We start from the raw sequence: 14232 nt of genomic DNA, 5'->3' as shown, positions 1-14232 counted from the left end.
CACATATTTAGTGTTTGGCAGATAGCATTCCTTAGATCATATGCTTCTATGCTATAGCAGTTACACCCATAAATGTTGCAATCGAAAGCCACAGTCTCATAAAATAGCAAAGAGAGATCAGAAAGCAGTGAGGAAAATGTCTCATAAAAAGCAGCAGAGACCGAGATAAATTCTCCCAAGAGCACAGAGGCAACCCGTCCCAGACGGTCTATCGTCTTACTAACAGACAAAAGCCTGCGAGTTGATTTCAGCGCTGTAATAATGTATGCAGCTTGACAGCTCAATACCAATCAATTACACACACCGATGCGGGAGCCATTATCCGGCAGTTTGAGTTCTGTAATCACGGTGCAGTAGTTGCTGTTTACTCCGACTAATGTGATGGAGAGTCGTACAGAAATGCAGAAGACAATCAGGAGGAATTGCTATGCAAATCCAGATGAGACGAGCCAACCAAAATGGTGGGGTCAGGCACAGGAAACTGGTGAGATGTCAATCAGGTTGCATTTCATATCAGTGCAGTAAACAAACTGGAAAGCAAAAGCACACCAACAAGATCAAAAAAAATAATGCATCAGCTGGGAGCTTCGCGAAAATCCTCATTAACTTCATTTACGCCTTTACGCGCTTATTCCATTTTGCGAGGAATATGATTACCGTCAGGAATGCCACACATTACGAAACGCTCTCTGGTGAGCTGAATTGCATTCAAGGCGATATTTAATTGAAAAGGGAGAATGTTTCCTTCATATTCCAAATGCACCTCCAAGGAAACACATGGCAAAAACAATCCCGGATTTAAAGAGACCGGGCCTGCTTGGAGCTCTCATTGCCTATGAGTTTCATTTCCGTGAAACAAAGAAACATTATGATTATAGAAAGCAGAGTTATAGCGCCATTGTTCTCTCTGATGTTCCTGTGTGATTCCTTGACAATTACCGCGGTATCGTCGCTTGCCCTGCTACTTCTATGCTGCACTCTATTAGGGAGATAACACGGCTGTAGAATAGATTATTGTACCTGGGAGTTACTAGTCATTGTGCAGCCAATTTCATTTAAAAAAAAAAAATATCACAAATGAAGGGAGCGAGACAATAAAAGATGGTTTGGTTTTTGAGAACAGGACGAGAACTGCAACTCGCGGAGAATTACAATGTGTGAAATCGCAAGGGATACGGTAAACAATAATACACAGACAATATCTAAGGAAAGCACAATGGCGCTATCTGAACACTGTCCAACTAATAAAAGTGCGTTAGAACAAGTAAGGGGTTATTGCCTTTGCTTATTTAAATATTCAAATGGTTAAATGAATATTCAAAGTCATTTCAAATAATATTTTGATATTGCCTTTGCTCATTTAAATATTCAAATATATGATATGATTATTCATTATATTATTTTATTTTATATTAAAAAGGACCTATTTTGCAAAATTCTCATATTTTTATATTATTATTATTATTATTATTATTATTATTATTATTATTATTATTAGATATTGCATATTACGCTGTTTTCACTTTAATTCACAGATCTAATACACACATGCGATAAGCGCAATAAGCGTGAAAGAAACGCGGCGTCTGCGTTCGGCGCACGTGCTTCGTCTGTGTGTGCTCAGAAAACCATATATCAGAAGTTTAAACTGATATGGCTTTAAAACGCATGCAAATAATAACTTTCATGATGACGCAGAACTGCGATGTCATGTGAGCCTGACTGCTAGGGCTGCATGATTAATCGTAATTAAACCGCACGCAATTTGGCAAAGGCTGCAATTATTTAATGCGCAGCTTGTCAGTGCAGCTGATCGGTATAAATGCTGCTCCATCTGAATGCCAGAGGGCGCTCTCGCTCAGACACGCCAAATATGGCCCACCGCAGAAGTACGATACACATCATTCCAGGAAATCCCTACTATCGGCATCATACTATCGCTGTAGCTGAATAAACAGAAGATCGAAACGTTTTGATTGATTAAACATGTCTAATACACATGACTGTCTTATTCTGTATAAGAAGCCACATCATCTCACAGAAGGATGCTCAACTGTCGTTATGAAGTGAGTTTGGAGTAAAAGCATGTTATTAAATATTGTCTTTTGCAGGACAAGATGTTCATAAATGCTTCTCATGTTTGGAAAGATGTTTGATGCGTTATAAGCGACTCAAACTCTGTGCTTTCAGATGGAGCAGTGTTCACAGAGCCGTACATTAATGATAAACTGCGCATAATTATATATATCTTTTTTTTACCTAGCCTTTGCGATTTCAAAATCGCGATAAGCCAAATCGGTTTAGGTGCAATTTCATGTAAATTGCGATTAATCGTGCAGCCCTACTGACCGCGATATGATAATCCTCAAAAATGGGCATTTACAGCATGGTATAATAAATGATTTGTGGGGTATTTTGAACTCAAACTTCACAGACAAATTCTGGGTACACCTGAGACTTATATTACATCTTGTAAAAAGGGGCATAATGGATCCCCTTTATTATATTACCACCAAATTTAAAATATTCATATCATATAAATGTTATACATTATATTTTAGTATTACATATGCTTCATTTAAATATTATTCAAAAGGCATTTAAAGTCAAATTTTATCATAGCATATTACAGTATAGCATAACATCATATTTTAGCACATTATATTAGTATCCATGCATTACACGTGTTTTAGAACAAATAACAGCCGTGGGATATTTCCTTTTCTCATTTAAATATTAAAATATATAATGTGGCTATTCAAAGTATAATATAATTGCATATTGAGTGTATTATTGCATATTACAGCAAATTATATTTTAGTACCTACAGTATGCAATACTGCATGCTATAGCTCCTCAAATATATGTTTTGTCATGGCAAAGTTCAAGAAGAATTTCAGAAAAGGGTTTGCTGGCATGAAATTCTTTTTTTGTTGATACTGTATGTCCTGCAGTGTGACATGTTGTACTCCATCTAAAACCATTTTAAACAGCATTTCACTAATTCTTTTATAATTGCAAATGTTATTCAAGCAGCTTTTACGACTTTATATTAATGGAGAGGGGCGCATGGACTATTTGTACATTTAAAAAGTAATTTGTCACACTGCAGAGGCATTCAAAAAAGATTTTTTTTTAAATTTAAATGCCAGTGAAGGCAAAAGGGTGATAAAAATTGTGAAATTGAAATGGTGACCAGCTATTAAAATATACATGGTCCCTTTAAAAAAAATTGGGTAGCCCATGACCTTGTACCTCATGGTAAATTATGGGCCATTTTAGGGGCATGTACTCAGATGTTCAAATGCAGAGCTCATTAAGGGAACTGAATTCAGTTGAATCCTATTTAATCCATACATTTTCAAAACAATAAGACAAATTCAACTTAATAAAGGTTGCGACATTCATAAACCACAAACATGAACATCAATGAAGCAAAAGCAAATCTATCTACACTACTCACAATAAGTTAGGGATATTGTTATTTACATGAGTGCTATTCCTATTTGGTCTGAATTTTAATGAAATAAGTAAAAGTATCCTTTGATATTACTAATAATGAATGAGAAGAAACACCATTTTCATTAGTGTAATATTTATTACCCCAAAAATGTAGACAATAACAAGGGTAGCCCCAGATAACAAAAATTGACAATGTCAGTAGCGGGTGTTTCCACCATTTGCCGCAATGACAGCTTGACAGCGACGTCTCATGCTCCTCACTAGCCTCATGATGTTGTCCTGAGGCAATGCGTTCCACTCTTCCACAAGTGCTGCACGCAGTTCTGCCAGTTCACGTGGGGGTGGGGTACGATCATCCAGTCTCTGCTTCAGCTGGTCCCAAACGTGCTCTATGGGGTTCAGGTCAGGGGACATTGCTGGCCATACCATATGAGGCACTCCGACTTCCTGAAGTCGAGCTGTGACAATTCTGGCACGATGTGGTGGAGCATTAACATCCATGAACAGAAAGTTGGGGGTGTGCTGGCGGAATTGGGGGATGATGATGGGTTCTATGATGTCTCTGAGGTAAGAACGTGCAGTGACTGAGCCATCTACAATAACCAAATCAGTTTTGCGCTGACTGGTGATGCCTGCCCAGACTGTTACACCTCCTCCACCAAAGCTAACCCTGGGGACCATGTTGACCTCTGCGTATCGCTCCCCTCGCCTTCTCCAGCAACGCTGACGACCATCATTTATGTGCAAGGTGACCCGACACTCGTCAGTGTTGCTGGAGAAGGCGAGGTGAGCAATACGCCAACACACCCCCAACTTTCTGTTCATGGATGTTAATGCTCCACCACATCGTGCCAGAATTGTCACAGCTCGACTTCAGGAAGTCGGAGTGCCTCATATGGTATGGCCAGCAATGTCCCCTGACCTGAACCCCATAGAGCACGTTTGGGACCAGCTGAAGCAGAGACTGGATGATCGTACCCCACCCCCACGTGAACTGGCAGAACTGCGTGCAGCACTTGTGGAAGAGTGGAACGCATTGCCTCAGGACAACATCATGAGGCTAGTGAGGAGCATGAGACGTCGCTGTCAAGCTGTCATTGCGGCAAATGGTGGAAACACCCGCTACTGACATTGTCAATTTTTGTTATTTGGGGCTACCCTTGTTATTGTCTACATTTTTGGGGTAATAAATATTACACTAATGAAAATGGTGTTTCTTCTCATTCATTATTAGTAATATCAAAGGATACTTTTACTTATTTCATTCAAATTCAGACCAAATAGGAATAGCACTCATGTAAATAACAATATCCCTAACTTATTGTGAGTAGTGTATATACATACACACACACACACACACAACACCATCTAACCATCCATTTTTCTGTCTAATCTATTCTTTCATTCATCCATCAAAAACTGCAAACATGTCGTTCCTCATGCAGAGGTTATCTGGTCTGGTGAGGTGACACCTTATGTTGTGATGCCCAGAGACTAAGAGGCGTCGCTTTTGAAGATGATACATCATTTATGTGCCTCTCACACTTTTAGACACATAAAGAGAACGTATTTTATTTATAAATGACCCCATATCCAGGCATCTGCATGTTTTAGAAGTTTCTGCCACCTGAAATGGTGTTCTTTTGCCTCATTCATTCTAATTTCAGTCACAAAAGCCTATAAAAGTGTCATCCGTCACTAGTCACATCTCAGCTGCCACATCTGTTTCGTATAACAGTTTATGCCACAGTGACTTCTCAAATTTGAAAAATGAAGATGAAATTACCTACAAACTGGGATGTAATTGAGTACAGTGAAAAAGCCAACTGCATCAACAGATAGCAAGGGAGCACACAACCAACCGAGAATTAAAAAGCAACACACACCTTGTTAACAAATATTTAAACAACGGTCGGCACAGCGAAAAAAATAGCTTACGGAGCCGCTCTACTGTGAAATGGAGGCATTTACGCTGTGTTTACATTCAGATTTCTTGCTCAACAGCCTTAACTAAAAGGAACAAGCATACATTCAGAAATAATTATTAAATATTAATTGATTTTGGTCTCACACCTCAATGCTGCGTTGCATTAAGGATTTTTCACTTGCGAACAACGAGCAGTCAGTCTCCCACAAACGTCAATTTTACACTCTCTCTCTCGAATTGGGGGGAGAGAGAGAGAGAGAGAGAGAGAGAGAACAATTTATTCAGCTAATTTAACCAAGAGATACAAAGACGGACAGTAATGGCTCATGGAGAAGTCTCACTTCCCTCCCAGCGATGCACATTTCAATATGAAACAGGTAGAGCGGCTGCGTACCACACTGAGCAGAACAGCAGACAGAGCAGCGGTAGCCTTGAGGTGTTGGTATTTTAAAAAGAAGCGTATGCTTCATGTAAACATTTATTTTCTTAGAATGCAAATGCGAGGCGTCATTGCCTGCACAGCGCTGTCTGACGTGGAGAGGCCTGCTGCGGACGTCTGCATTGAAATGCGGTGGCCCATCTGTGTTGGCATAGCAACAGGCTCCCGTGTCTCCCTTAGTATGACGTTGCCGGCGCATCTAACCCACTCCCTTTCCTTTCTTTCTGTCTGCCTGCCTCACTCTCATACTTCTGCTCTTGTCCTGCTCTGTTATCATGGCCGTTCACCTCCACCTGTCTGGCTAAATCTGGATGAAAGTGGTTTTCAAGAGTTCAATTTGTTTAAATGGGTCAATAACATACCCATAAAAATGTTTACCTCATAAATTGTTTTCTGGAAGTGGGGAGATATTTTTTTTTAAATGGCAAGAGAGTATCAAATTGCATTCAGGAATAATAAAAAGTGAGCAAATAAAATAAATAAATAAATAAATAAATAAATAAATAAATAATGCCAGACAATCAAAACAGCTTGTTTAGGTTAACGGGTTTCCATTACAAGGAATGTTTCGGCCCATAAAATGCATATTGCAAAATGTATGGGATGATTTAATATGCATATCTTGGTGAATAGTCAAATTCAACAGACACTCAACTAGAAATTTAGAACATTGCATTTGCGGTTTCATAACATTCATCCAAACAGAAAAAGTAATTATGGGATTTACTCCACATAATTCCATCCTAACATTTTGGCCTATCCCTACGTTGCTGTGGAAACAAGGCAATATGATGCTTGCTAGCTTACTGAATTCTATGGAAGTCCATTTCTGCCACATCAAACAAACAAAAACAAAAATCAGCACAAGTTAATTTGAGGGGAAAAATGCATGACTCAAAATTAAGAGGTCTCATTATTTGAAGATGGCGTCAACATATTTCAACATATAAGTTGAGATATTTTAAAAGATGCCCTATAGATACACTCAATTTGACATACTTAAAAATACATATTTTTGAGTTGGTATCTAGGTGTTATATCTTAAATGTGATATCTCCTAAACCATCTCAAAATATTTCAAAACGAGATCTCAATCGAAATTATATTTTGAAATGACTAGATTTCAAACTAATGATATAGTACTAATTTAAAATAATTAGACATGATCTCATTATTTTGAAATATCTCACTGAAATCTCATCTCATTATTTCAAGATCATTATATTTAAGACAACATCATTACTTTGAGATATTCAGGACAATATTATTATTATTATTATTATTATTATTATTATTATTATTTCAAGATAAGAGATATTACCATTATATTAGATTAGAACATTTAGTGTAAAGGACATTTTAATAATCTAAAGAACCCCTTTTCACCATAAAGAACCTTTTGTTCAATGGAAAGGTTCTGTGGATGTGGATGTTGAAGGTTAATGGAACTGATAAAAAATGTTTTTAGTTTTAAGAGTTTGTGTGCTGGATTTTTTTATTTGATGTAGCAAAAAAGAATAGCTTGTCATGCGGTGGAGCATAGGGGTGCAACGGATCAGCCAAATCCATTGGTTTTGGTTTCAACAAAAGCTACATTCAAAATGCTTAAAGGGATAGTTCACCCAACAATTTTAATTCTGTCATCATTTGCTCACTCTCAAGTTGTTCCAAACCTGTATGGAAAAAAAACTATCCCTTTAAGTATTTAATACTCAGTTGTTAAAGTGCAATATGAGGCATGATGATCATTTTTTCCTTTTGATTTTTTTCCTGCAAGGGGATTTCGTAGCGTGGACTTAGCAAAAACAACTATCCTAACTAATATACATTTCAAACATTATTAAAAGACATGTAAAGAGTAAGGAATAAAATAAGAACAAATAAACAAATTAGCAATAGTACAAATAAATACAACGATAGAAATGAAATAAACCGCATTGAAAAAATGAATCATTATTCAAGTTTCAAAAGTATTTCAGTCAAGAGTGATTTTCTCTGTGCTTTGTTTAGTTTTATTTATTTTTATACCGTGTCTCCGTGTAAATCCATGCACCGAACCATGACGCACGTACCGAACATACGTTCAATACGAATACATGTACCGTTCCACCCCTAATAGGTATCGGATCATAGGTATCGATCAGGTTTTTTTTCTCCCCTCCGATATCTGATCTAGCGTTCTGGGCCAGTATCGGCACGATACCGATGACGTGGATCGGATCGGGACATCCCTAAAAAAGACTATTGCAACTTCCATTTCATGCCGACTTCACACGTAAAAATAACAAAGGGATGGTTCGGAGTAAAATCAACCTAGGGTCCTTTGCATCATGACCTCAAGCCAAACCCCCCCCCCCCCAGAAGCTTCTTCTCCCTTGGTCGAACATTATTCAAGTTAGAGCTTATTTAGAGATATCAGCCGAATGGCTTAGTGCAGGCGCTAATGGATCCTAGGCTGTATCTCGTAAATTACCCCACTAATAATGCCCAGAATGGTACCAAACTTATACAGTTGTACAAATAGGTTCTGTACTCATAAAACGAGGCATTGGAACGTTTGTAAGTACATCAGGAGTTTATTTAAATAACACTTGCCTGATGGCTAATGCTACCGCTAACCCGCACGTCGAGGTCACTTCAGTGATTAGGGAAAAGCACGTAAAAGTCCTTGCAGAAAGTGATGCATAAGGATGTAGTGTTTAGCTCGAGGTCATGGTGCAAAGGACCCTAGGTTGATTTTACTCCGAACCATCCCTTTAACACGCCTGCCGAACCATGGGACAGGATCTGCACGGATAACGAATTAACTACGATCCGCTACACCCCTAGTAGAGCAGAGCATTATCTACAGTCACATGATCATAAACATTATAAAAAGAGAAAAATCACATTGCTGACTCCATCGGTGAATACTAAGATTTCTCAGGGAAGCAAGTGTCTGTCAGAGTCTCATAAGCTACTGGCCGCAAGATGCTTTGCAAATGCTCAGCACATAAAACTCTGAGCCATAACGGATTGTTTATCTACTGCATATCAAAACATGATCTCTGATTAGCTCCTGCACAGCACTGAATAAAAAAAACTCCTGAATATGCTGCGAGGGGATTAGTCTGAAACTCCTAGAGGTTTTCCTTCAGATGGAGGATTATGCCAAGGTCACTAAGGCACTGGAAGGATTGGGCATGGCAGAGCCAGCTGTACTCCCTCTTCTGACGTCCTCACATGCCTCTCACGGGGCGCTGGCGGTCATGGTCACTGCGGTCAAGCCTGCTCCATGTTGCCTAACTGGAGCAAAAGTTGGATAGTGAAGAGCCAAGCTTTGGATTATGCTCCGGCACTCCAGACTGGCACTGATGCCTAAGTGAGCAGCAGTGACATGAAAGTTTTTCCTCCAAGGATGGAAGCAGAGGTATGATAAGGCTGTAAACATCCTGAAGATCATGGTATGCATGAGAGCACAGACGGCTAACTGAGGCATATCAAGATCCCAAAACATGCTGTCTACACACACACACACTGTCAAATCATATGACCTCAACACAAAGTAAGAAGTGTGAATGCGAGTTAAACACTGTGTCCTGCAGGGATCTAGAGATTTCTTTTAAACCTTGGTTAAACGTAATTCTGGGTTATCTATCTGCTTCTCACTGCTCATACTTTACTCTAGGCTAGTAATTAATCCTGGGTAGTCATGTTTCAAAATTTCACACTGTACATTTGTAAACATTGTTATTTGAATATTAACAGTCTTTGCATATATGTTGCATATTTACAAGGTCAACAACATTGACTGTATGAAAACCGCTTGTGAACTGAAATGGTTGTCATCCAGTTTGGTAGTTTTAAAGGTGCCATGTGTAAAAATTGAGGTAAAAATATCCAAAAAATGAGCTACACGCATCAAAAGAATGAGAAGAAATAAGGGCGATGATGTCATTAAAAAAATGTCAAGTTATAGTGCTGCAGAGATATCAACCTAAATTAGCATTAGCATTACTAGCCACGGCCCGACAGGTGTCGTAATACCAGTTTCGGCCATGGGAGGCGGTATGCGGGCAACATAACCACCAGCCAAACATGCAATACACGAATAACTCGCACGGCTTGTGGGCGTACTTGAACCTGATGTCAATCGTGTGGAAAGTAGCCTACAGCCCCACTACTACATTCAAATAAAATCTGATAAAAAAGGAACAGAACCAGAGTAAACATTGGCACTGCTTTCCATCGCTGGAGACAACTAATGGACATGAAAAAAATGAGGTTTGACTCCGAACTTGCAACATTTCTTTTGGATTGGTAAGTAAGATGCTGTTAGTATTTCGTTAGAAGTTTGTTTTATATGTTTGTGTAGATTTTCGGGAAGTTATAACATAGAAATGTATCGAAGGCTGTTCGATAAACGTATATAACGTTCATAAATACAGTATTGTAATATAGTACACATAGCACAATCTCTTTTGCTCTTTTTTTCTTGCCAACTACGTGACCTATATTATGTATATTAAATGGCTTTCCTGAGGTAAATCTGACATAATGGTTCTCCAGCTGTGTTATTGACCTCTTCACGCTGATAAAAAACACTGATTGGTCGATATTATGTATGAGGAATACATTTTGGTAAGTTGTAGCCTAACGTTACTGTATCTTTCAGTGTTCGTGTTTTTTTACTATTATTAGCTAGTAGAGATGTTCGGTTTACGTGCGCTAGGGATCTGTCGTGTAACATTTACAAGCGCCAAAACGGTATTTATTGTTTGAATTGCGTGATAAAATTGACAGAATCTGAGAGCTGAGATTTTTTTTATATCATAACTAACCTGCTCTGTCTAGTCTGTCGGTATCCGTGTCCTCTTTGCTTCGCGATTTTTCTGTGCGTGAGAAAATTGATGTGTGGGGTGAGAGCGTGTGAAAAGTGTTTGCGTGTGTCTCACGGTTAATGCGTGAGAGTTGGAAGCTCTGGTTACGTTGGCGCTAGCTTGGTCAACATCAGCGAATGCTGTCTGTCAAATTAATGTAATTCAAACTAACAATAAAAATGTAATATGAACAAAACGAATATGAACATATTCACTGGTAAAGGTGAAGGGGAGTAGCTTGAAGATATTCATACTCTAGAGTAGACCAACTCACTTTCTGGAGGTATACTGCCCCCATCTGGTATGGAATGTGGAGTATGAATTTATTTATTTTTACACAAGGCACCTTTAAGTCTTCTTTGTGTATAAAAGCAAAAATAGATGCTGAAAATAAACCATGTTTCGTTGACTGTACAAAGCGCACTGATGTTTAATGAGATGTTTAGTTGGTAACACTTTACAAGAAGGTTCAGTTCATTGACAAGTTAATGCATTCGGTATCATGAACTAACTTTTTTTTTTTTTCACAGCATTTATTAATCTAGGTTGAGGTTAATTTATAATTATGAGTGCTATTGTTCATTGTTATTTCACATTCAATCACAATATGTTAAATTTCTTTATACTTGAAATGCTAAATATATATTTAACCATTTTAACTATGAACAATAAATTAATTAATAAATTAATAAATATAGACACTACCGTTAAAAAAGTGGAGATGGTAATTTTTTTTTTTCGTTTTGAAAAAAAGTCTCTTTCAAGGCTGCATTTGATCAAAACACAGTTAAAAGCAGCAATATTGTTAAATATTACAATTAAATTTATTTCTCTCAATATATTCCATGAATCATTATTATACGCTGATTTGGTGCACAAGAAACATTTTTTTTATTATCATTAATGTTAAAAACAGTTGTGCTGCTTAATATTTTTGAGTAAACAGAATTTTTTAAAGATTCTCTGATAAATAGAACGTTTAAAATAACAGAATTTATTTAAATAGAAATTGTTTGTAACATTATTTTTGTAACAAATACCTTTACCGTCATTTGAGCTATTTAATGCATCCTTGATTAATTAAAAAAGGTCACACTATTTTACAGTGTCTTTGTTAAGTCACATGCAGTTACTGTAGTAATAACTATAAAACATGCATAATTACATGCAACTAACCCTAAACCAACACCCATTTCAACCATATAGTAAGTACATGTAGTTAATTATTACTAAGTACTTAAATGTATAATTACACTATAGCATGGACACCTTAAAATAAAGTGCAGCTAAATTGCATTAAAGGGTTAGTTCATCCAAAAATAAAAAATGATTCCATTATTTACTCAGTTCCTCCGACTTTTCTTTCCAAAATTCTTGTTTTAGACTTCTAATTCGTGACTGTTGTTTTGTTTTGCTCTATCCTCTGCAGTAAAAAAAAAATATTTTCATGATTTGTTATCACTATTTTTATTTATTTTTTTGGTCAAATCAACTTAGATAAATAACGTGGTTCAGATAGCATAACATTTTGAGTTTCTGTTGATTGAACCAATCTCCTTCATCGTATTACCTCTTTTTTTATTTTTATTTTATTTTAATGAACTCAAAATATTAAGGCAACCAGGTAACTTTAAGTTAAACCAACAATATTGTTTTTAGTGTGCTCTTCTGCATTCGTCAATACGTCAGGTCAGAGGTCACTCTTCGACTGTTATCGGAAGCAAGTGATTCTAATTTATAAAGTTATAAACATGGACATAATTTCTTTTATTAACCCCCTGGAGCCGTATGGATTAATTTTATGATGGATGTGTTTTTTTGGGCTTCAAAATCTCAGTTACTATTCAGTCCCATTATAAAACTTGGAAGAGCCAGGATATTTTTTAATATAACTCTGTCTCTGACTGTGTTTGGCTGAAAGAAGAAACTCATACGGTATACAATGAGGGTGAGTAAATAATGGGATCGTTTTCATTTTTGTGTGAACTATAACCTTTAAATCTATGAATTTCCAATCATTTCTATTTAAATTTGAGAATTTGAACAGAAATTCGTGCTGAAATGTTTTAAGTGCTACATATGAACTAACATTGAGCTAACTAACTAACACATCTGTACAGGTCTAAGCTGGTATTTTCAGTACATGGCTGAGGTATCTGACCTAACACAAAAATCCATTTTCTTATGCCTGCTTTCAGTTACAACACCTCCATCTTCCTGTGACCACCCAGACACAAACAGGCCCATCCACAGACAGTCGCTGAATCTCCATGTGACAGAATTTTAATGCTGTACATACACAAACTGATGGGACACCTAAATCGAGCTGTTTAGATGTCACACTACATTCCAGAGAAGGAGATGAAAAAGGCATGGTTGCGAGTTTGCTTGAACGAGTGTCATTTTTGTTTTCATGCGTTCTGCACTGGAAACAAAGTGCTGACACTGTATGAAAGCTTCAATCCAATAAAGACACAAGCACTTGCTTTATATGGCACATCCCAGTACAATTCTTGCCATTTGATGTTTGCATAGTCCTAGCACTTAAGCTCTTCACAAGGGAAACGGAGGATTAAAAGTGTAGGCTAAAAGCACATGCTGTAAAAGAAGGCCTCTGTCATCCACTAGTGTCAGTGTGGCCTTTAAGATAACCTTCTTCTGTTGAGAATGAATACAATACAGACACTGGCAATGATCACAGTCCTTCAAAAGCATCAGTGAGTGTAAATTTTTCACAGACCTTTTCACAATAGACTGCTCATTTTTGCAAGACCTCAGACTTGCGCCGCTATTATATAGGCTTTTTTTGCCATTTCCTTCTTGCTATTTTAATTTTTTTTTTTTTTTTTTTTTCTGTATTTGTTAACAGTGTTTTAACATCTACTGAATAATGCAGTACATCATAATTTTCAAGCCCAGACATCACATCAGCTCCGAGGCACATAATACATTTTAAATAACCAAGGCATCATGGATCTCTTCGATCAGAGAGACATTTTTCATCACTAGCTTTTGAAAATCAAGATCGAGTTGATGGATTTCTGCAGGCCTCAAACGTAACCCATCCATCCACATAAAATATAGAGGTCCTTGGAGCTAAAACAAAAGAACGGACATCACAAGCCGTAGCGTTTAAGTTTTATCATTCACAGAGAAGGTGTTGGAAAAAAAAAACATATACTTGGGATCTTCTCCAGCATTCAAAATTGTGAAGTGTCAAGCCTTGCAGAATTCATCTCCTACACTGCTCTCACTCTAACTGCGGTTCAATTTATCTTCCCCATGAGCTGTATATGGCAGAGCGGTTTTGCATGACCACTGCCAGCTGCCTTAATCCTAGCCTGGGTTGCACTTAGGCCTACTCGGTCTAATTCAGCAGATCTAATTCAGAGATCATATAAAAGCTGCAGGGCTGGACCCCCGAGCCTCTGGCCCTGCAAATCGGGAGACCGATCCTTATAAAATCGCCCACAACATAAACACTCTACCGTCTAGCGTTTCCTCGCCTATAGCCGGTGCAGCACGCGCAACGGCACGTTTCGCTC

The 14232-nt window shown here is 37.6% G+C and overlaps 1 protein-coding gene across 1 annotated transcript in view; it reads right to left on the bottom strand.

Annotated features, from left to right (window-relative positions):
- Positions 1-14232, bottom strand: part of nrxn2a (neurexin 2a) — a 432089-nt gene that overhangs the window by 344659 nt on the left and 73198 nt on the right. The gene's annotated exons all lie outside the window — the stretch shown is intronic.

This window comes from Rutilus rutilus, assembly GCF_951802725.1.
Source record: "Rutilus rutilus genome assembly, chromosome: 18".
Taxonomy (NCBI): Eukaryota; Metazoa; Chordata; class Actinopteri; order Cypriniformes; family Leuciscidae; genus Rutilus; species Rutilus rutilus.
Note: the sequence above shows the minus strand (reverse complement) of the source record. Positions and strands in the feature narration are given on the sequence as shown.